General features: G+C 43.3%; 1 long non-coding RNA gene across 1 annotated transcript; it reads right to left on the minus strand.

Annotated features, from left to right (window-relative positions):
* Window positions 1–380: 380 nt before the first annotated feature.
* LOC127487514 (uncharacterized) lies at window positions 381–20,130 on the minus strand. The gene is made up of 4 exons (XR_007914382.2): window positions 19,864–20,130; window positions 10,933–11,091; window positions 2,539–2,595; window positions 381–1,439 (listed from the first exon to the last, which is right to left on the minus strand). It is a non-coding gene; the product is annotated as an uncharacterized lncRNA (long non-coding RNA).
* Window positions 20,131–21,450: the final 1,320 nt, after the last annotated feature.

The raw sequence follows: 21,450 nt of genomic DNA on the forward strand, positions 1-21,450 counted from the left end.
AATGCATCTGTAATGAAAAGGACTTTTTGATTTAGAGGACTGACAGATAGCAGTCTGGTATATGAAAAAGCAGATGTGCAAACGTTTATTGTAGAACAGAGATAGTGGACATACGGCTATTCACTGTACAGTTCCTTTTTTGTTCATACTTCCACGCTGGGAAAAAGTGCACAATGCCGTGAACTGCATGCGTCGCACTCATTATCGAATCTGGAGTCCAGAAGCTGTTCTTAGCTGGAGGGAAGAGCAGCTGCAGCTCGGGCTGCACCAGGTCACCCACATTAGCATGCTGTGGATGGCCGCCTCCTCCGTGCCGGGCGGTTGATGCTGAAAGATTGTTACCCAAGCACAGGCTCCTAGCAAACCTGAGGAGTGGATGCAACAGAACAGATTTGGATTTTAATTCAAAAATCAAAGCCGCTGGTTTAGGGATGGTACCATTTCCCGGCCACTCACTGGATTTGTATCTAACCACCAGTGGGATCCTTTCTTTCTGCCTTTGGAGGTTTCAGTTTCAAGGTGAAATCAGTCCTGGCTCTTGCCATCAGGACCTGGGACTGCCCGTCTGAGAGCAAGATGACCTCATGGGGCCTTGCTCCTAGGGATGCATCTTTCTTTAGACAGATCCTTGGGGGATGTGTCAGGAGCCTGGATGGAGCCTTCCTTGGCAAGGTTTGACCATAGCTGTGTAGGGATCCCACCTTTCTGAAAACCACCCTGACCCCGCAAACACTCACTCTATGAGTGTTTCAGTTATTCCAGCTCTGACTGTGGCTGAGAACCACGATTGGTTTGATAGGATGCAACAGCCAAGCCTTAATGCAGTGTCCACCATGCAGATGTGGAATCAGCTGGATTATGATCTTTCAGCAAACAAACAGCTCACTAGTGTGGGAACACAGGAAAACCCGAGCAGGGATACTGCTCACACTTGGCTGCCCCTCTCCAGGGGCGCTGGGGCTGACCTCGGGACACAGGACGTGGTTGTTGTATGGTCTTCGAGGCTGGAATGTGGACAGTTTTGCTGAGAGTCCCACTGCTCTGACTGTGATGTGTCAGGTGTTCTTATCAAAGGAAAGCACGAGATGTCCAACTTTCAAAATGTATTCTTTATTTTGAAAACACGCCTGATCAATACAAATAACATTTTATTTCGTGACTCAGAAAATGTCACCATCATTCAAAGACACGAATGTGGGTGGTGTTCCCAGGAGATGGCTTATGTTCAGAGAAAAGGGAAGTAACCATGCCTCCTAGCCTTGGAACATGAGCAGCACCACCCGGCTGACTTCTCCCCGAGAAGCAGCTTTGTTCAGTCTCCCGCATATCCAGGCCACACCATGGTAAGCTGAAGTTGCCGTTGATGTGATACGTGGGAATGAAGCACTCTAGTACTTCATGCATATTTGTGAGGATAGCCTTGCTCATTCGTCTACGTGCTGCAGATGTAGAGAAGGAAGAAGGGAGTTCATGCTACAAGATACAGAGCTTTAAGCAATAACAATTCAGGGAACTGAAATGAGTAGCTTGACTGTGCTTTTCCTTCTGGGTGAGCCCTTGAGAAATTTCTTATTTTTTCATTACTAGATGGAGTGGGATTACATCTGTGGGGAGCAACTCGGACTAGACTAAGTTACTGGAATTAAGACTTATTCTATGCATCTGCTCTCCCACAATATGGCGCTGGGAGAGAAGAAAACAGCTTCTACACAGCTGCCTCCAGTTCAGCCAATAAACTGTAGGACTTGCTCCTGATTGGAGAGCAGCGTACTCGGCGTGTGGGCAGCCGAGTTAGGATTGGCGGAGGAGGACTATAAAGGAGGAGAGAGACGGCATGCACCAGGAACATCTAAGGGGAACATCTAAGGGGAACATCTAAGGGGAACACCTGTGCAGCCCCCGAGAGAGCCGGCCAGCGGTGTGCCGCTCCCCTGCGGAAGTGGGGAATGTGGCCAGGGGGAACTGCCCTTCCACGGAGGTGGAAGGGACAGTAGCCAACCCGGGAAGAACCAGCAGCAAACCCGGGGAGGGCCGAGCAGACGAAAGAACAGTGCAGGGTCCTGTGTCGTTCCTCCATGAAGAGGGGGAGCGACATAATGGTGCCGTGACTCGGATATGAAGCCTAGGCAGGGTTTTGTGTCGTTCCTCCATGAAGAGGGGGAGCGACAACATCAATGAGAAAAATATTGATAAATGATTACCAATTCTGACCTTCCACGTTTCCAGCCATCATTTATTTCTTCCAAGTATTCATCTGTATTTCTAATTACTTTTGTCCAGGAGGCAAAAGGCTGGAGTTCCAAAGCAAGTTATGAACTCTTTGAAGGCAGAAGGCAAAGTGTACACTGACTGGGGAAATATTCACAGTGCAGAAAATTCACAAGAAGCCTGAAGAGCCTTGAGAGGCCAGGTGGGCAATGTCAACAGTGTAATCAGCGTAGGTAATGGAGTGTGGACAGTGGCAAATGCCAAAGTGTTTTCTCTTCTTATCTATTTGCTGCCCAAATAAAACACCTTCCAGTTTAGGGAAATTCTCACCTGCAATCACCTGATGTAATCCCAGATTCCAGTAAAACCCTCACAGTAGAAGTGGGCCTATGAAGGGAAAGTTATTTCTCACTCAAAAAATGAATTAAAAACAGATCAGGACAAAGCACCCCTACACCCAGAGTGATACAAACGCCACACACTTCAAATAAAGGGATTCTAGTGGCAGCCCTGTTTACTGTCAGCACTACTGGAACTTCACCTTGCCACTCTAATCGCTGGTAAAAGTACACAACTAGCCGGCACTGCAGCTCACTAGGCTAATCCTCCGCCTGCGGCGCCGGCACCCCAGGTTCTAGTGCCGGTCAGGTGCCGGATTCTGTCCCAGTCACTCCTCTTCCTGCCCAGCTCTCTACTATTGCCCGGAAGTGCAGTGGAGGATGGCCCAAGTGCTTGGGCCCTGCACCCGCATGGGAGACCAGGAGAAGCACTCGGCTCCTGGATTCGGATCAGCACGGTGCGCCGGCTGCAGCGGCCATTGTGGGGTGAACCAACGGAAAAGGAAGACCTTTCTCTCTGTCTCTCTCTCTCTCACTGTCCACTCTGCCTGTCACAAAAAAAGTCCACACACTAAAAATGCGACTTTTTCATTGCACCCATCGCTTGGTATACTAGGACAAATAGTCTTCTGTATCCAATGAAAGTTTTTGTGCTTTTAAGTTATTTTACAAACAATATGCAGACTTGAAAATCAATTTTGCTACAAATTTTACTAATAAGAATTTAAGCATAACAAAGCTAAAATTTTATTCCACTTTTTAGTAAATATTTAAATACATCTCCCCAATAATGAGTAATAATGACTTAATTCCTGAGAAGGTGCAGTAAGATATAAAAAAATAAAAATATTAAGACTTTACCATCCTCCTTAGATTTATAAAGGCATCAAATGGACCCAATTACTGAAGACACAAAATGTTTTATCCCATTTTGTTAAAGTGAATTTCTGGGGCCTGTGCTGTGGTACAGTGGATTAACGCCCTGAACTGAAGTGCTGGCATCCCATATGAGGCCGGTTCAAGACCCGACTGCTCCACTTCCAATTCAGCTCTCTGCTATGGCCTGGGAAATCACTAGAAGATGGCCAAAGTCCTTGGGCCCTTGCACCCGCATGGGAGACCTGGAAGAAGACCCTGGCTCCTGGCTTTGGATCAGCACAGCTCTGGCCATTGGGGCCAATTGGGGAGTGAACCATCGGATGGAAGACCTCTCTCTCTCTCTCTCTGCCTCTCCTCTCTCTGTGTGACTCTGACTTTCAAATAAATAAATAAATCTTTTTAAAAAATAAAGTGAATTTCTTCATGTATTTTTGAAGATTCCTTAAAAAATAAAGGTTCAGGGCCGGCGCCGTGGCTCAATAGGCTAATCCTCCACCTTGCGGCGCCGGCACACCGGGTTCTAGTCCCGGTCAGGGCGCCGGATTCTGTCCCGGTTGCCCCTCTTCCAGGCCAGCTCTCTGCTATGGCCAGGGAGTGCAGTGGAGGATGGCCCAGGTGCTTGGGCCCTGCACCCCATGGGAGACCAGGAAAAGCACCTGGCTCCTGGCTCCTGCCATCGGATCAGCGCGGTGCGCCGGCTGCAGCGGCGGCCATTGGAGGGTGAACCAACGGCAAAGGAAGACCTTTCTCTCTGTCTCTCTCTCTCACTGTCCACTCTGCCTGTCAAAAAAAAAAAATAAAGGTTCAGTTATGAAATATCAGTTCTTACAAAGACTTAGAAATACTCTTAAGAAAGACTCACATCTAAAATTGAATCTGGGTGCTATGAGAGTACAGCAAGGGTTAGTAATTACACTTGGTCCCAAGATTAGCATACATAATTAGATAACACACTGCAAGTGCAAAAGAGAAAACAAACCTCCCCTAAATGCAGCCTGATGTGAACAGCTGCATACAGGTTACTGGCTGGGGCGGTACTGTGGCATAGTGGATTAAGCTGCCACCTGGGACATGGGCATCCCATATCAGCGCTGGTTTGGCTGCTCCACTTCCAATGCAGTTCCTTACTAATGCTCCTGGGAAAACAGCAGAGGATGACCCAAGTGCTTGGGCCCCTATAACCCATGCGGGCTCTTGACCTCGGCCTGCCCCAGCCCCAGTCCCAGTCTTCTCGATCATTTGGGGAGTGAACCAGTGGATAGAGGTTATCTCACTCTGTCCCTCTTTCTGTGTAACTCTGCCTTTCAGAGAAACAAAAACAAATCTTTTGCACAGCAAAGGAAATGATCAGCAGAGTGAAGAGGTATCCAGCAGAATGGGGGAAAGGCCAGCGCCGCGGCTCACTAGGCTAATCCTCCGCCTTGCGGCGCCGGCACACCGGGTTCTAGTCCCGGTCGGGGCACCAGATTCTGTCCTGTTTGCCCCTCTTCCAGGCCAGCTCTCTGCTGTGGCCAGGGAGTGCAGTGGAGGATGGCCCAGGTCCTTGGGCCCTGCACCCCATGGGAGACCAGGAGAAGTACCTGGCTCCTGGCTCCTGCCATTGGATCAGCATGGTGCGTCGGCCGCTGCGCGCCAGCCGCGGCGGCCATTGGAGGGTGAACCAATGGCAAAGGAAGACCTTTCTCTCTGTCTCTCTCTCTCACTATTCACTCTGCCTGTCAAAAGAAAAAAAAAAAAAAGAACAGGAATGGGGGAAAAAGACCTGCAAACTACCTACTGGACAAAGGATTAATTTCCTGAATACATCAGCAGCTTAAAAAACTCAACAACAACAAAAAAGCAACCAACCCAGTTGAGCAATGGGCAAAGGACTTCACTAGACAGTTCTCAAAAGAAGAAATGCAAGTGGCCAGTAAATATATGAAAAAATGTTCAACATCACTCGTCATCAGGGAAATGCAAATCAAAGCCACAATGAGGTATCACCTCGCTCCCATCAGAATGTCTAAAATGGCCGGTGCCGCGGCTAACTAGGCTAATCCTCCGCCTAGCGGCGCCGGCACACCGGGTTCTAGTCCCGGTTGGGGCGCCGGATTCTGTCCCGGTTGCCCCTCTTCCAGGCCAGCTCTCTGCTGTGGCCCAGGAGTGCAGTGGAGGATGGCCCAGGTGCTTGGGCCCTGCACCCCATGGGAGACCAGGAAAAGCACCTGGCTCCTGCCATCGGATCAGCACGGTGCGCTGGCAGCAGCATGCCAGCCACGGCGGCCATTGGAGGGTGAACCAACGGCAAAAGGAAGACCTTTCTCTCTGTTTCTCTCTCTCACTGTCCACTCTGCCTGTCAAAAAAAAAAAAAAAAAAAAAAGAATGTCTAAAATCCCAGACAGAGAGTAACAGAAGCCTGTGAGCATGTGGAGAAAGCAGAAAACTCACACAATGCTGGCGGGAATGTAAATTAGTGCAGCCACTGTGGAAAACAGTGTGAAGACTGCCTTAAAAATACTAGAAGTGGACTTGCCATGTGATCCAGCAATCTCACTACTGGGTCTATACCCAAAAGACTCGAGCACACTGAATCAAAGGGTCAGCTACTCCACCAGGTTTATAGCAGCTCTGTTCACAGTAGCCAAAATTTGGATTCAACTCAGGTGTCCATTATCAGGTGAATGGATTAAGAAAATGTGGTATACAATGGAATAATATTCAGTTATAAAAATAAATGAAATTCTACATTTGCAGCAAAATTGACACAACTGTAGGACATCATGTAGAAGGAAATAAGCTGGACCGAGAAGGACAAATACTGTTCTCCCTCATATGTGGGAGGTAAAATTAAAAAAAGAAAAAAAAAGAAAAATCTGTGAGTATAATTATTGCTGCAAATATAGCTTTGTAAAACTTTATTTCATACATTTGTCAAACCAGTGGTTAGGCATGTTATACCACTGTAGATTTAATGATCTATGATCACTTTAACATGTATGATACCTGGATAAAATGGTCATTTTTCTATTCAATTATTGTTTAAAGCCATTTTCAATATTCCCACTAGCCTAGGGTCTTTTTGTTTTTCATTTGTTAAGCTTCTTATCCGGTGAAGGATTAAGCCTTTTTACTGTAATGTAAATTTAAAATATGGTATCTCAAAATCAAAAAAAAAAAAAAAAAGAGAGGAGGAAATGTAGGTGAAAGAGAGGGGTGGAGGGAGAGTGAGAGGACGGGAATATCACTTCATTCTTAGAATTATATACACAAATCACATTGAATTTGTTAACTGTGGGGAGCAATCCGGACTAGACTGAGTTACTGGAATTAGGACTTATTCTATGCATCTGCTCTCCCACAATATGGCGCTGGGAGAGAAGTAAACAGCTTCCGCACAGCTGCCTCCAGTTCAGCTAATAAACTGTAGGACTTGCTCCTGATTGGAGGAGAGCAGCGTACTCGGCGTGTGGGCAGCCGAGTTGGGATTGGCGGAGGAGGACTATAAAGGAGGAGAGAGACGGCATGCACCAGGAACATCTATGGGGAACATTTAGCTGAAGGAACACCCGTGCAGCCCCCGAGAGACCCGGCCGGCGGTGTGCCGCTCCCCTGCGGAAGTGGGGAATGTGGCCAGGGGGAACTGCCCTTCCACGGAGGTGGAAGGGACAGTAGCCAACCCGGGAAGAACCAGCAGCAAACCCGGGGAGGGCCGAGCAGACGAAAGAACAGCGCAGGGTCCTGTGTCGTTCCTCCACGAAGAGGGGGAGCGACAGTTAACTAATTAAAAATGAAAGTAAAAAAAAAAACCTTAAAAGAATATAAGAAAAAAGACTTCATTGGTTGGGAAGTAGGAAAAAATACTGCAAACTGTTCTCCAGGAAATGCAGCAAAGAACCTGCAGAATACATCAGGCCAGGGTGTCACATGACTTAGCTTGTGTGTTTTGTTTTTTTTTTCCGGTTTTCTTTTTGCACAAAAACAGTCCATTTATTCAAGTGTTGTCCAGCACAAGTACATTAGAAAGGAGCTTTTATTATATTCTTCTGGGCACAAAAAAAAAGAAAAAAAAAACTGTGATGAAGGCGGAACTGACAGACTTTTCTACATCTGCTGTACGCATTGACCTCTTTAATTATTTCATAAACAGCTATGTCACGAGCATCACTTACACAGAGTACAAGAGGACACCCGGGACAGGGACCCACGCCCCTCCCCGATGGCCCAGAACCAGACTGTGAAATGTACATTATTATTGTCAATAAATAGAGAAGCAACCCTAAAAACAAACAAACAAATACAGTGGTGAAAGGATGCCAGAACCAGGAAGAAGGAAGAAGAACAAAAACAAAACAAAACAACAACAACAACAAAAAAAAAAAAAAAAAGGAGGAACTTAAGAGAAAGGAGAGGGGCGGGGGAAGGGGAGAAGCTTCTGGAAGGTCCTGCATTTAGCTGCGTGGAATGTGGAGTGAGCACTCTGCCACCAGGGGTCAAAGCGAGTCGTCTGTAACAGTAAAAGTTATTCCCCAATCAGCTACGGAGTTTACTCTTCAGTATGGATACATGATTTCCCACAAGTAAGTAAGCACCCGCTACTTCAATGCCTCAGCTAAAACACATGAAATCGCTCATTTAGTTTTCAAGTACAAAGTTAAAATGCCTTTTTAATAATAATATATCAGAGTAAAATAATAGTCTCTTTTAAACTCCACTACAAGAAAACAAAACAGTCATTGTCCAGACAGCAGACTTAATTTAACAATATATATTTTTAATAAAATGTTTTAGCACCTTGTTGAGTCACCTCCTCCCTCTGCGTATTCTAAGGAATTTCAGCGTTTTTGTCTGTCAGATTCTAGGGCTATGCAACCAGATCGGTCCATGGAGGGGAGTGGGATGAAGGTGATGCGTTAGGTCACTGCTCATGTCCTCGGGCAGCAGCTGGAGGCCGCTGCGGGCGCAGGGGAGCGCCCTCAGAGCGGGAAGGAGATGGGGAAGTCGGGCCAGGGGCCTCCGGGCAGGGAAGCGAGTCCCCAGCCAGAGCTGGCCTGAGGGCCAGGTCACCACTAGCTAAGGGCCATTCTCTCCTGTCTCCCGGCTTCTCCCTTCCCCCACACTCCAGGGCTGGGGTCAGAGCCCTGTTCTCGGTGACACTTGGATGCAACAAGAGTACTTAGCACTTGAAAACAGAACACTTTGTGATACAGGGACCGTACTATAGTGCAGCTTCTGTTCATACAGCATGGATCATTTGGTCAAATATTCCATAAAAATCCTGGAAGTTTTTTTTTTTTTTTTTTTTTTAGGATTTATTTATTTATTTGAAAGGCAGAGTTAGAGCAAGGAAGAGAGAAAGAGAAAGGTCTTTTATCTGCTTACTTACTCCCCACTTACACAGCAGCTGGGGCTGGACCAATCAGAAGCCAGAAGCCAAGAGCCAGGAGCATCTTCTGGGTCTCCCACACGGGCGCAGGGGCCCAAGGACTTGGGTCATCTTCCACTGCTTTCCCATGGCACAGAAGTGAGCTGGATTGGAAGCGGAGCAGCTGGGACTTGACCGGGCACCCACATGGGATGTTGGCACTGGAGGCAGAGGCTTTACCCACTTCACCACAGTGCCTGTCCCTGGAAGTTTCTTAAGAAAGTGAACCTTTTTTTTTTTGTTTTCTTTTATCTTTTTTTTTTATTTTTAACTTTTATTTAATGAATAAATTTCCAAAGTACAGAATATGGATTACAATGTCTTCCCCCCCATAACGTCCCTCCAACCCGCAACCCTCCCCTTATCCACTCCCTCTCCCCTTCCATTCACATCAAGATTCATTTTCGATTCTCTTAAATACAGAAGATCAGTTTAGCATACATTAAGTAAAGATTTCAACAGTTTGCTCCCACACAGAAACATAAAGTGTAAAATACTGTTTGAGTACTAGTTATAGCATTAAATCTCAATGTACAGCACACTAAGGACAAAGATCCTACATGAGGAGTAAGTGCACAGTGACTCCTGTTGTTGACTTAACAAATTGACACTCTTCTTTATGGCATCATTAATCACCCTAAGCTCTTGTCATGAGCTGCCAAGGCTATGGAAGCCCCCTGAGTTCACTGACTCTGATCATATTTAGACAAGGCCATGGTCAAAGTGGAAGTTCTCTCCTCCCTTCAGAGAAAGGTACCTCCTTCTTTGATGACCCATTCTTTCCACTGTGATCTCACTTGTGGAGATCTTTCATTTTTTTTTTCCCCCAGAGTGTCTTGGCTTTCCATGCCTGAAATACTCTCATGGGCATTTCAGCCAGATCCACATGCCTTAAGGGCTGATTATGAGGCCAGAGTGCTGTTAGGACATTTGCCATTCTATGGGTCTGCTGTGTATCTCACTTCCCATGTTGGATCGTTCTCTCCCTTTTTGATTCTATCAGCTAGTATTGGCAGACACTATTCTTGTTTATGTGATCCCTTTGTTCTTAGTCCTATCATTATGATCAATTGTGAACAGAAATTGATCACTGGGACTAGTGAGATGGCATTGGTACATGCCACCTCGATGGGATTGAATTCGAATCCCCTGGTATGTTTCTAACTCCACCGTTTGAGGCAAGTCAGCTTCAGCATGTCCCAAATTGCACATCTCTTCCCTCTCTTATTCCCACTCTTATATTTAACAGCGATCACTTTTCAGTTAAGTTTCAGCATTTAAGAAGAATTGTGTATTGATTACAGTATTCGACCAAAAGTATTAAGTAGAACAAAGAAAAAAAATACTAAGAGGGATAACATATTAATCTGCTCATCAACAGTCAGGGTAAGGTCTGATCAAGTCACCGTTTCTCATAGTGTACATTTCACTTTAACAGGTTTCCTTTTTGGTGCTCAGTTAGTTGTCACCTGTCAAGGAGAACAAGTGGTATTTGTCCCTTTGGGATTGCCTTATTTCACTCAACATAATGTTTTCCAAATTCCTAACAGGGATCACTTTTCAGTTAAAATTTAAACACCTGAGAACAATTGTGTGTTAATTACAGAGTTCAACCAATGGTACTAGAACAAAAAATACTAAAATGGATAAAGTATTACATTGTACATCAACCGTCAGGACAAGAGCTGATCAAGTCACTGTTTCTCATAGTGTCCATTTCACTTCAACAAGTTTCCCCTTTGGTGCTCAGTTAGTTGTCGCCAACCCAAATGCCCATCAACAGTAGACTGGATAAAGAAATTATGGGACATGTACTCTATTGAATACTATACAGCAGTCAAAAACAATGAAACCCAGTCATTTGCAAAAAGATGGAGGAATTTGGAACACATCATGCTGAGTGAATTAAGCCAGTCCCAAAGGGACAAATATCATATGTTCTCCCTGATTGGCGACAAGAAAGTGAACCTTAGTGCTAATTTTGAAATGTGTATTAAATTATCTGTGTTGGGCAGGCATTTGACTAAACATCGCGTATCAGAGTGTCTGGATCCGAGCCCTGGCAGGCACCTTGTTTCTGACAACTTTCTGCTAATGTGCACCTGAGAGGCAGCAGGTGACGGCTCCAGTCCAGTGCTTGACGGCCATGTTGGCGTTATGGGACTCCCAGCTTCAGCCTGGGCCGGCCTTGGCTTGTGAGAGCCTTTGGGTAGTGAACCAGCCGATGAATGATCTTTCTCTGTGTATCTGTCTCTGTCTCCCTGAAATAAATATTTGAGTCTTTCGTGTTTAGAGTTCTAATATTGAGGTACATAACTAACAGTCTTTTCCACCAATAATACACAAAATTTAATTCTACTTTCATGAAAGAAGTTTCTTTCAAGGCAGAATGTGTGGTAGATAATGAAAACAGATCAACACTTGCTCTATTAGAGATGAAATCTTTCAGTGTTTTTTTCTGGTATATTTGTCAAGAGATATTTTCAAATCCTTTTGAAGCAAAGCTATTCAGATTATAACACACCTAGGAAAGTTCAGTCAATTGCTATTTTTTAAATACACTATTGCTTATTCACTAAAGAAAATGCTAGATATATTATACATGAATATACATTCATATTCATATTGCATCTACGATGTCTGCTAAATCCAAAAATTGATTGAGGCAAATCGTGCTAAATAAACAGTCTATAGAAAAAGGTTTTTTTGTTTGTTTGTTTTTTTGTTTTTTTGACAGGCAGAGTGGACAGTGAGAGAGAGAGACAGAGAGAAAGGTCTTCCTTTGCCGTTGGTTCACCCCCCAATGGCCGCCACGGCCGGCGCGCTGTGGCCGGAGCACTGTGCTGATCCGATGGCAGGAGCCAGGAGCCAGGTGCTTCTCCTGGTCTCCCATGGGGTGCAGGGCCCAAGCACTTGGGCCATCCTCCACTGCACTCCCTGGCCACAGCAGAGAGCTGGCCTGGAGGAGGGGCAACCGGGACAGAATCTGGAGCCCCGACCGGGACTAGAACCCGGTGTGCCGGCGCCGCAAGGCGGAGGATTAGCCTAGTGAGCCGCGGCGCCGGCCTGAAAAAGTTTTTTAAAAAGTGAAATTTTACTAGGAAGAATTTCAGGTGAAAGATAATATACCAAAAGACATATAATTAGTTCTATTTCTTCTAAAAGCTCATTCAAATAAAAAAAATTCATATTAGAGAAATAAGTCCAGAAAAGCAAAAGGTTAAGAAAGGAACCAATCATTAGAGAATTTTGGAAGCTGAGGGGAGATGAGTCCGTAAGGATATACTGAGTCCATCAGTATAAAAAAGTGCTCTTGGAAATTAAAGTCATCATAAAACACAGTTAAATGCAATAGAGACTTTGAAAAGATGAAGTTCACAAAACTGTCACATAGTAAGAAGGACAGAAAATTGAAAAGAAGGAAGGATACAGGAATTAGAGGAAGAAACAGGGACATTTTCTAGAAAGAGGGAATGAAGAAGGTAGAGAATAGAATAACACCAACAAAATAATCAAACAATAAAAGATAACTTTCAAGAATGGAGAGATTTCTAGATCTAAAGCCCATCATAAGCACAATACAATGAATAAGCATGAATGTAACTAAATTATATCCTTGGGAAATTTATCAATCCTAAGTGCAAAAGGAAAATTATGTAACTTGCTAAAAAAATTACATTGAAATAATCTGATTTTTTAGTCATCTCCAGAAACTGAGAAAGGTAACACACTGGAAGGCAAAAGAGCAGGATTTTAAAAATTCTGAAGGAATTTTGATGGTGTCCTTTAAAAAGATTAAGTCAGTAAAATAGTTGATGTAATTATTGGGAGTCTATTTCCACTGTTGGGACAGAGTTTGACATTGAATTTGTAATAAGTACATAGAAAATTAAGCAAACACCGAAGCAAGATAATTATAATTACCAAGAAAATAAAAAAATAAGCCATGCATCAAATGAAAAGCAAACAGCATCACACTGCTCAGCTGTGAGGAGCACTTACACCGTCCTGGAAGTGTAAATACTGAGCATTGATCTAGAGCTCCATGCGCTTATTGCAAGGCCAGGGGAGGGATTCGGGAAGCGTGTTTGCATATGATGATGGTGGGTGAGGGGGTCAAGGAGGGTTAACTCCTCATCTGTTCATTTGATTTTAATTGATAACATTAATAACTGAAAATGAACGGTAGCAAAATCATGTTGTTTAGAGATATTACAGTGGAGACACCTGAAGTAATTGAGTGTGTTGGTCTGGCAACCCAGTGTGGTGCCACCCACGTTTTGAAGACTTGATGTCTTGTTTTGTACTTTTGCTGGTAACCTGAGTGACGCCTGGTGATTACAGTGAGCTGATTTTCCTTAGTGTGTGGTATCTGTTGTTGGATAAAGGCTGGTCTTCCTTCTTATTAAAGATAGATGTTTTTGGTGTTTTTTCTATTTCAATCTTTTAGTCAATTTCATTGAGTTGCAAGGACTATGGAATGAAAATATGGATTGTTCTACCCACCTAACTTGGAAGTATTTTATTTTTGAATGGTTACTTCATTTCCTGGTTCATAACTACCAGCGGTGGACCTAGGGAATCCCGCAGTTCTTCCCTCCTACCTCCATCTTCTTTCTGTTTGCTGTAGATTGGATATCAGTTGAAGCCATCTCCTAAATGTAACAGGTTAGGAGTGAGATCTGATATCCTATTGTATACATGCCCTGCTATGGAACATAGACTTCATGATGTTTGTTTTGACTGCTCTAAAGTCATTGCTGAGCTTTCAAGTACAGTAAATTGGATAAGAGGAGCATGGAATATTTGTCTAAACCATGTAGCTAATTAATGAGGAACAGCATGCCACTTAAGAGGAAGTACAGGAATGGCTCATAACCTGAGAATTTGATCTGAATATTTGCTTACAAAATATAAATAAATTTAGGAGCACAGTCCAAATGTTATTATAATTAAAAATGATAGATACGTTTCAAACTGTAGCTTGATGTTGATTGATTATAATAGGTACTTGAAACACATGTTTAATCTACACATGGATTAGTGATCCATGGATTAATCAATTAGTGATGTCTGCCATGGCCACAGGATGAGAGTCATGTTGTCACAACCCTGATTAAATTTACATGAAACCAAAAATAAATGTTCACAAAGAAGAAGAATGTGCTTTAGTTTTTGTAAGACTACAAAATGCACACAAGTACTTTTCTGCAATGTTGCTTTAGTCATTCTCTTTTAGATTTATTATATAATTCAATTTTAAGAGCACCATGGCATTCCATGTGAATAATTTACAAACTAGTATATGGGTTGTGAGAATTTTTACAAATTTCTGCTAAAGATTTTTATTTAGATTATATATTATAGAGATTTTGGAATTATCATTTGAAATAATAAAGTATATATGCTTTATTATATATAATATATGTTATATATAACATTATATTATATAATATATTATATACAATATATAATATAACATACATAAAACATATGTGTTTTATATATAACATATATGATACATTGTGTATGTATTATATATGTTATATATATTATGTATATATAGCTTTTCTTTTAGTTGCAATTTTTGGTCTATTTCCATGTAATTAAATAGTGTATTTATTGGAAAGCAGGAAAAGTTATTTCTAAATTGGTAAACAAATAACTCTGTAATTAACAGACTATAACAAGATATTTAGTTGTAAAATAATTGAGTCAAAATATTGCTTAAAGGCTTCAGTATAATTTTGTATGTTGTTTGGGTTCAGTTTTCTCATGTTTCATAGAAGAATTTGGGCCTTAACAGTCACAAGGAATATTAGGTTCTGTATTTATTATTATATTTTTCTCTTTTACTGTCTGTCTAGTTTCAGTATGAAGGAATGCTGGCTTCATTAAAAGATTAGGGAAATGTTTATGCAGAATAGTGCCTACTAGAACCAGCCAATGAATGCAAAATTTCTTTCTTTGGAAAATATTTAATTATAATCCCAATTTTTGATAGACATAGGACTATTCAGGTTATATATTTATTTTTTTTCTCTTTTTTATTTTAATCAATCTTTAACAGGCTCAATGTAATTCATAGATACAATTCTAAGAATATAATGATATTCTCTTCCCTCTCTTCCCTCTTCTCTCCCTCCATCTCTGTTTCTTTCATCCTTTCTTCCTTCCCTCCCATTTTTAATTTTGAGATAGCATATTTTAAATTTATATTACAGTAAAATGGCTTAATACTTTACCAAGTAATTTTAACAAGTAAAAAGCAAATATCCCCTAGTTTAGTGGGAATATAGGCAAAGGTTATAAATGGAAATTTAATGGAAAATGACCATATATGTTTATTCTTGAGGATAATTGGCATTTTGAGATATACATAGAAACTTCTCTCTCATCAGAGTTGATGACTTTATAGGCGTGGAGTTATTTGTAACCCTCCATAAAGATACATGCATTGTTTGTAGGGATGTTCCTTCATTCCATATTTATAATGTGTAACTTATTTTTTCTTTCTTTCTTTTTTTTTTTTTTTTGACAGGCAGAGTGGATAGTGAGAGAGAGAGACAGAGAGAAAGGTCTTCCTTTACCGTTGGTTCACCCCCCAATGGCCGCCACGGCCGGTGCGCTGTGGTCGGAGCACCACGCTGATCCGAAGCCAGGAGCCAGGTACTTATCCTGGTCTCCCATGGGGTGCAGGGCCCAAGCACTTGGGCCATCCTCCACTGTACTCCCTGGCCACAGCAGAGAGCTGGCCTGGAAGGGGAGCAACCGGGACAGAATCCGGTGCCCCGACCGGGACTAGAACCCGGTGTGCCGGCGCCGCAAGGTGGAGGATTAGCCTAGTGAGCCACGGCGCCGGCCATATTTTTTCTTTTTCCAAAACAACCTTTGGATGATTCTAACAAGGTAAATCAATTGTACTGATTTCCATTCAAAGAACAAGCTTTTGTCTTGATTTTTTTTTTTTTCTGTATTATTTTCCCCTTCTCAAGGAGATGGACCTGTTTACGTTTTCCTTCTTGATGACTGGTGGTTTTTCATTTGGTTTCACTTCCCTAATTTACCAAAGTGGAGATGTAGATCATTTCATCAGGTTCCTTCTTCTTTCCTAACATGCACATTTAATGCCATGAATTTTCCTCTGTGCATTGCTTACATACTTTGCACAAAGTTGATATGCTTTCTTTTCATTCAATTGGTAATTTTTCTAATTTCCTTCATGATTTATTCCTTATTCATAGTTATTTTTCAGTGTGATGTTTACTTTCTGAATATTTGAAGATTTTCCAGGTATACTGTTATTGACTTATAGTTTAATTCTGTTCTAGTCAATGAATGTATTTTCTACTATTTGAATTCTTTCACACTTAATTTTTGTTGATGGCATCACAGACTACCTTGATGAATTTTCTCTACATTCTTGGGAAGAATGTGTATTTGCCTGCTGTTGGTGGAGTGCTGGGCACTCTTGATTCCATCAACTTCATTGGTGGTGTTCAGCTCTGCTAGTCCCTTCATGATTTGCTTCTATGTGCCCACTGAACACTAGAAGCAGCGGCATTTTCAACCCAAATCAGCCACTTGTTAATTTTTGTTTTCAGTTTTATGCTTTATGGTGAATGCATTTTGAAATTGTTTTGTCATATCCGTATATACAATCTTCTACCCAAACACACAGGTCCTCAACACATGAGAGCCTAACAGCCTATTGAGCCTGCCACTGTGGCTCAGTTCCTCACCCCCCGCAGTCTTATCCAGCTTAGATGCCACGGACCATCATGAATCCCCTGCCTGCAACAATCTTCCACTTCCTTCCTCTGTTTGTCCTGGGAAGCTGGCCTTGGATCGGTTCTGCTCTTGAGGCGCGTTCTGCCCACCCAGGGCAGAGAAACTTACAACTCAGAAGAGTGCCATCACTTTGCATCTAAGATAGCTGAACCCCCAGCATACTGCCACCCATTACTGCCCATCCCAACCCATTCTGCTTCCCACTCTGCTATTGTCTCACTCACACCTTTCCTCCTTTCTTCGCAAGCCTTCACGATGTGTTCCTTATCTGTGTGCCCAGCTCAGGACGCCGTCTCCCAGTCACTGGGGGCATCCTGCTCCTGTGTCTAACCATCCATTCTTTGCCCTCACTAAAGCTAGCTTTTGCACTGGAGAGACGGGTCTTGTTTTTTCTCTCAGGATCATTACTTTTGACAGTTCTCTCCTCTCTGTTCTTCACCATCAACTCTTCTCTCCAAAGCATACAGGCATGCACTTAGACCTCACAACCAAACAAAAAGAAGGCAGCCTCTTCTGCCTTAGTTACACTGTTCTGCGGTAAAATTCTATGATGGGAAAGTCTACATTCAGTCTTCTGTCCTTATCTCTGTCTGGTTTGAGCCTGTCCCAGGTAGAGTTCACTCACAACCATCCCATCCAAACAACACCCCCAGTGGCACTAGATGTTGAATCCGAGGGTTTGGCTCTCAGTCTTCATCTTCTTGGATTTTTGGCAAGGTTGATTGCATCCTCTTTAAAACCACGTTTCCTGCTGGTGACCAGGATAATTCCCTCTCCATCTTCCTTTTACTTTCCTGGACGCTGTTTCTTCATTTTCTTTGGTAGGTTTTCTCATATCCTCTGCCTCTAAATACTGGAATACCTAGAGTTTTAATTTTTGTCCATAATTTTTCTACACTGACACTCAAGGAAATTTTAATGATTTCCTGGAGTATCACTCACAGCAGATGAAACATAACTTTTGTCTGCATTCCCGACATCTCATTTGTCTGATTGCCTTCTCAGCATTCCACTTGGAGGTCTAGCACATGCCAGAAAGGTCTAGCACATACTGGAAAGTCCAGAACTTAATTTTGCATGCATTATCTTCCTTTCCACTCACAAATGGCAACAACCCTTCATCCCAAAAAGAAAAGGGAACAGCAACCACCACAACCAGGCAATCAACCAGAAAACAGAAGACCTGATTCTTTCATGTCTCAGCCACTGAGAACCACCCCCTTGCAATTCCTCGGGCTAAAAATACTGGCACCATAGCTGGCTCATTTATGTCTGCCCCACCCACACCTTATCACCCACCCTATCAGCAAGAGCCATTTGTCTGCCCTCAGTCCATTCATCCTGTCTGCAGCGCCTGTCGCTGAACTCCTTTGGATTCCATTCTCCGCTGGCCTCTCTGTGCCTCTGCCCTGTCCCTGCAGTCTGTCTTCCATGGCTTCACAGAGAAACGCTGCACTCAGAAGGACAAACGGCCTCCAACGGCCCACGGTCTGCATTGTTGGTGCCGCCCGCACTGGTGGCACCCGTGCCCTCCCAGCATCCTCCTCATCGTCTTTGCCAATACTGCTCAGCCAGTGCTGTCCATGCAGGTCCTTAAACAAGCAAACAAACTTCCACCTTAGGTCTTTTGTGTTTGCTGTTCTCTCCTTGTGCAATGAGCCCTTCTCCCCAGAGCACTTGGTGTGCTGCCTTGAGGATGAATTATCAGTTCTGCATGATTTGAGAGCACCTTCCTCACCCTCTTTGGTAGAACCACACCCCACTTCCACTTCACGATTCCACAGCCCCCTCCTACACTGTGCAGGACCTCTGAGGGGTCTTGGCCATCAGTTTTATGCACTGGTGCTCTCTGTCTTGAAAAGTGCCCAGTACATAGGAGGAATGCCACAACAACTAGTAAATAAGAAAGTCTTTAGACCAGGTGCAGTGATCTCAAAGTTGGATAGGCAGCCTAGGTGTTATTCTAATAAACTTACTATTGGACAATCTTCCAAAATTTATGCTATAACAGATGTGGGGCCTATTTTATTTTTTAGGAACCGATAATTAAATTATCTTTCAGAGGGCTGCTTGTGCTCACATTTTAATATCTAAATGTAGATGATCATTATTCAGAGCTATATAAAATGGTGTCTACTATCTCAGGTGGACCAGAATGCCCAAAAGCACTCAACTGGATACAGAAGCACTTTTTATTTTATGGTCGTATGTTACTTCATTAGTTGGATCAATTGGTCTCGCAGCTTTTCTCACTCCTCTCTCCAGAAATCTATTTTGAGGTTATTGCATATGCTAATAATGATTCTAAACTTGGAAGACGTTAGTAACCCTGAAGAAAAATATCGCTTCTGTTTGGAGCTCAGAGTCTAGCATGTAAGAAAGAGCATGTAAACCGGAGTATTTGTAATTCTGTGTGATACAGAGAACAGTGGAAGAGAAGGGAAGCTGTCCGAGGAGTTTCTTTAGGAAGTAAAAGACAACTTCACAGCAAGTGCTGAAAAGAAATTGGATCCTAAGAAGTCAGTGCCTTTGCCAGCAGTTTGTGCATGAAAGGATAACCAGGAGATCGGAACTGAATGTGCAGAGGGTGTGGAGTGAGCAGTTTGATGTAAATGCAATTCAAGATGAGCAGGGTGAAGTGTAAGGTGGACTCAAACAACCTAGAAACCGCCAACGAGAAAACCTTAGGGGACTGAGTTTGTTTTTCATCCCTTTGCCTTATGTATGTTATAAATAATCTTTAAATAAATGAGTAAGTCAACAGGGGTCTCTACCTCTGTCCAACACATGCAGAGGAAGAGATGTGGTCACAGAGAAAGAAATATGATTGCATAGAAAATATGTATGTTCTCCATGTCTATGGTTGTGAGAGGTTCATATACAAGTTAAATTTGTGGTTTGAATTTTTTAATGGAAAAATAAAATCTAATGAAAATGTTTAGGATCAAGAACATGATAAGTGGTTAACTTTTAATATCAAAATTAGAGGTTTCAATACTAATAGAACCAAGACTGGAAATGGAAATGTATACAAATTTTCATATTTTTCAGAAAAGTCCTTGTTATAGTGTGTGAAGTAGCTAACAACTGAGCTCATAAAAGATATCTAGGAACAGTGTTTTCATTCATACAACAAAGAAATTCACCATGTTTTCATTCATACAAAGAGATTCACTGTTGTGTTCAGTTGACAAACTGCTGAAGGGAAGAATCAACTACCACCTGTTTAAGATGTACTTCACCTTTAGCAATGATGGAGCAGCTCTTGTTGCTGACGGTCCTGTGTCCCTAGACAGGATGCTCTCCCGTGAGACTCACTCAACACGGCCTCCATTGAGCCTTCATTTCACTCTTTGCAGCTCTCAACAACAGTATGGATCTGTAGATCATCCTACCATCTCCTATGTCTTGGCCACAAAGCTCCCCAATTCTACTCTGTTCTTCACTGCTTGAACCCCCGTGCCCATTTGAACCCTAACAGAAGCATGGCTTTCCCCGCCAGGCGCCAGGGCTGGAGAACCCTGTGATGTTGCTGATTCCTCAGTTGCCATAGTTTACTCCCTGTTGCTATGAACAGCTCCCTCCCTGATATGCCGCCCCCTCACCCTCAGTACCCACAATGGTCAGCCTCACTGCCCCCTTCACTAGAGTCTGTTTGTCTGTTCTGTGCCCAGCTGTCCTCCTGAGCTCCCACCATGCCTCTCCTGCAGCCTGTTCAACTCAGCTGACGACATAAGGTGGACGGAGACGAGTCCAGATTCCACCAACAACACTTGTACCAAGACTGACATTTACTGGACAGAGGCTCTATCTGGGCCATCAATTGTCGCATGCTTGAGGCGCATCTTGTTCAAGTTCACCGTTCAAAATATGAGAGTCAGACCCTGAGTGAACTCTGTAGACACCTTTGCTGTAGAACCTGAGTGGTGAGAACCAGACACACTCAGGCTTGCATCAGGGACTTCCTCCGCCAAGTTCCTGTTTCAGGGCCCTAAAACTGACACTGTTCTTCACTGAGATCCGCATGGAAAGATGTGTTTCTGTAATACAATTCAGCAGGTATTATAATGTTATTTACATAAGCACTTCATTCATTTAAAAAAGAAAACCATAACGCACTATGTTCAGCCATTGAGAGGATACAGTGTGCTAAGAGCCAGGGTCCAGAAGTGGACAGCCTGGCCTTCAATATCTGCTCTGCCATCCACTGTACCAATCACGAGATGTAAATTACTGTACCTCTCTGTGTTTCACTTCCCTCAGATGTTAGATGATGATGGAAGTGAGCTCTGTCTCCAAGTGTTGTTGCGTGGGTCCAAGAAGTGAATGCACGGAAATCTGAAACAGTGCTAGAAACACAGTTAACCACCAGTGCAGCTGTTACGTTCACGGCCATGACGTCTACAGAGCAGCTTCTTGGGGGTCATCTTGGTTTGGTTGGGTGAGTGAGTGCAAAAGCAGAAACACACGATCCCCACCACTCCCACCTTTTAAAATAGGATGTGTGGATCACTCTCCTCCACACCTGTTTACTAATTTCTTCCACATGTAGCATCTGCATGTTAGGAAATTCATGACTCCAAGAAAGATATACCTTGCCCTCCAGACGCTTGCAGTGCAGGTGGACCCGAGTGTACACCAGTGCACTGTGGCAGCTGAGACAGCACCAGGGCTGCCAGGCAGGGTTGCCACCTCCACCAATGCCTGTCTTGCGGGCTCATTACATGCAGCTTGACCAAGTGCCCCCAGCCACAGACTTTGTAGAGAATCCAAATCCCTTGGCTTCACGAGGCCATGAGGTCTGGTAAGACTGCAGGTTCACTTCCAAG

Source organism: Oryctolagus cuniculus, chromosome 2, assembly GCF_964237555.1.
Source record: "Oryctolagus cuniculus chromosome 2, mOryCun1.1, whole genome shotgun sequence".
NCBI classification, from domain to species: Eukaryota; Metazoa; Chordata; class Mammalia; order Lagomorpha; family Leporidae; genus Oryctolagus; species Oryctolagus cuniculus.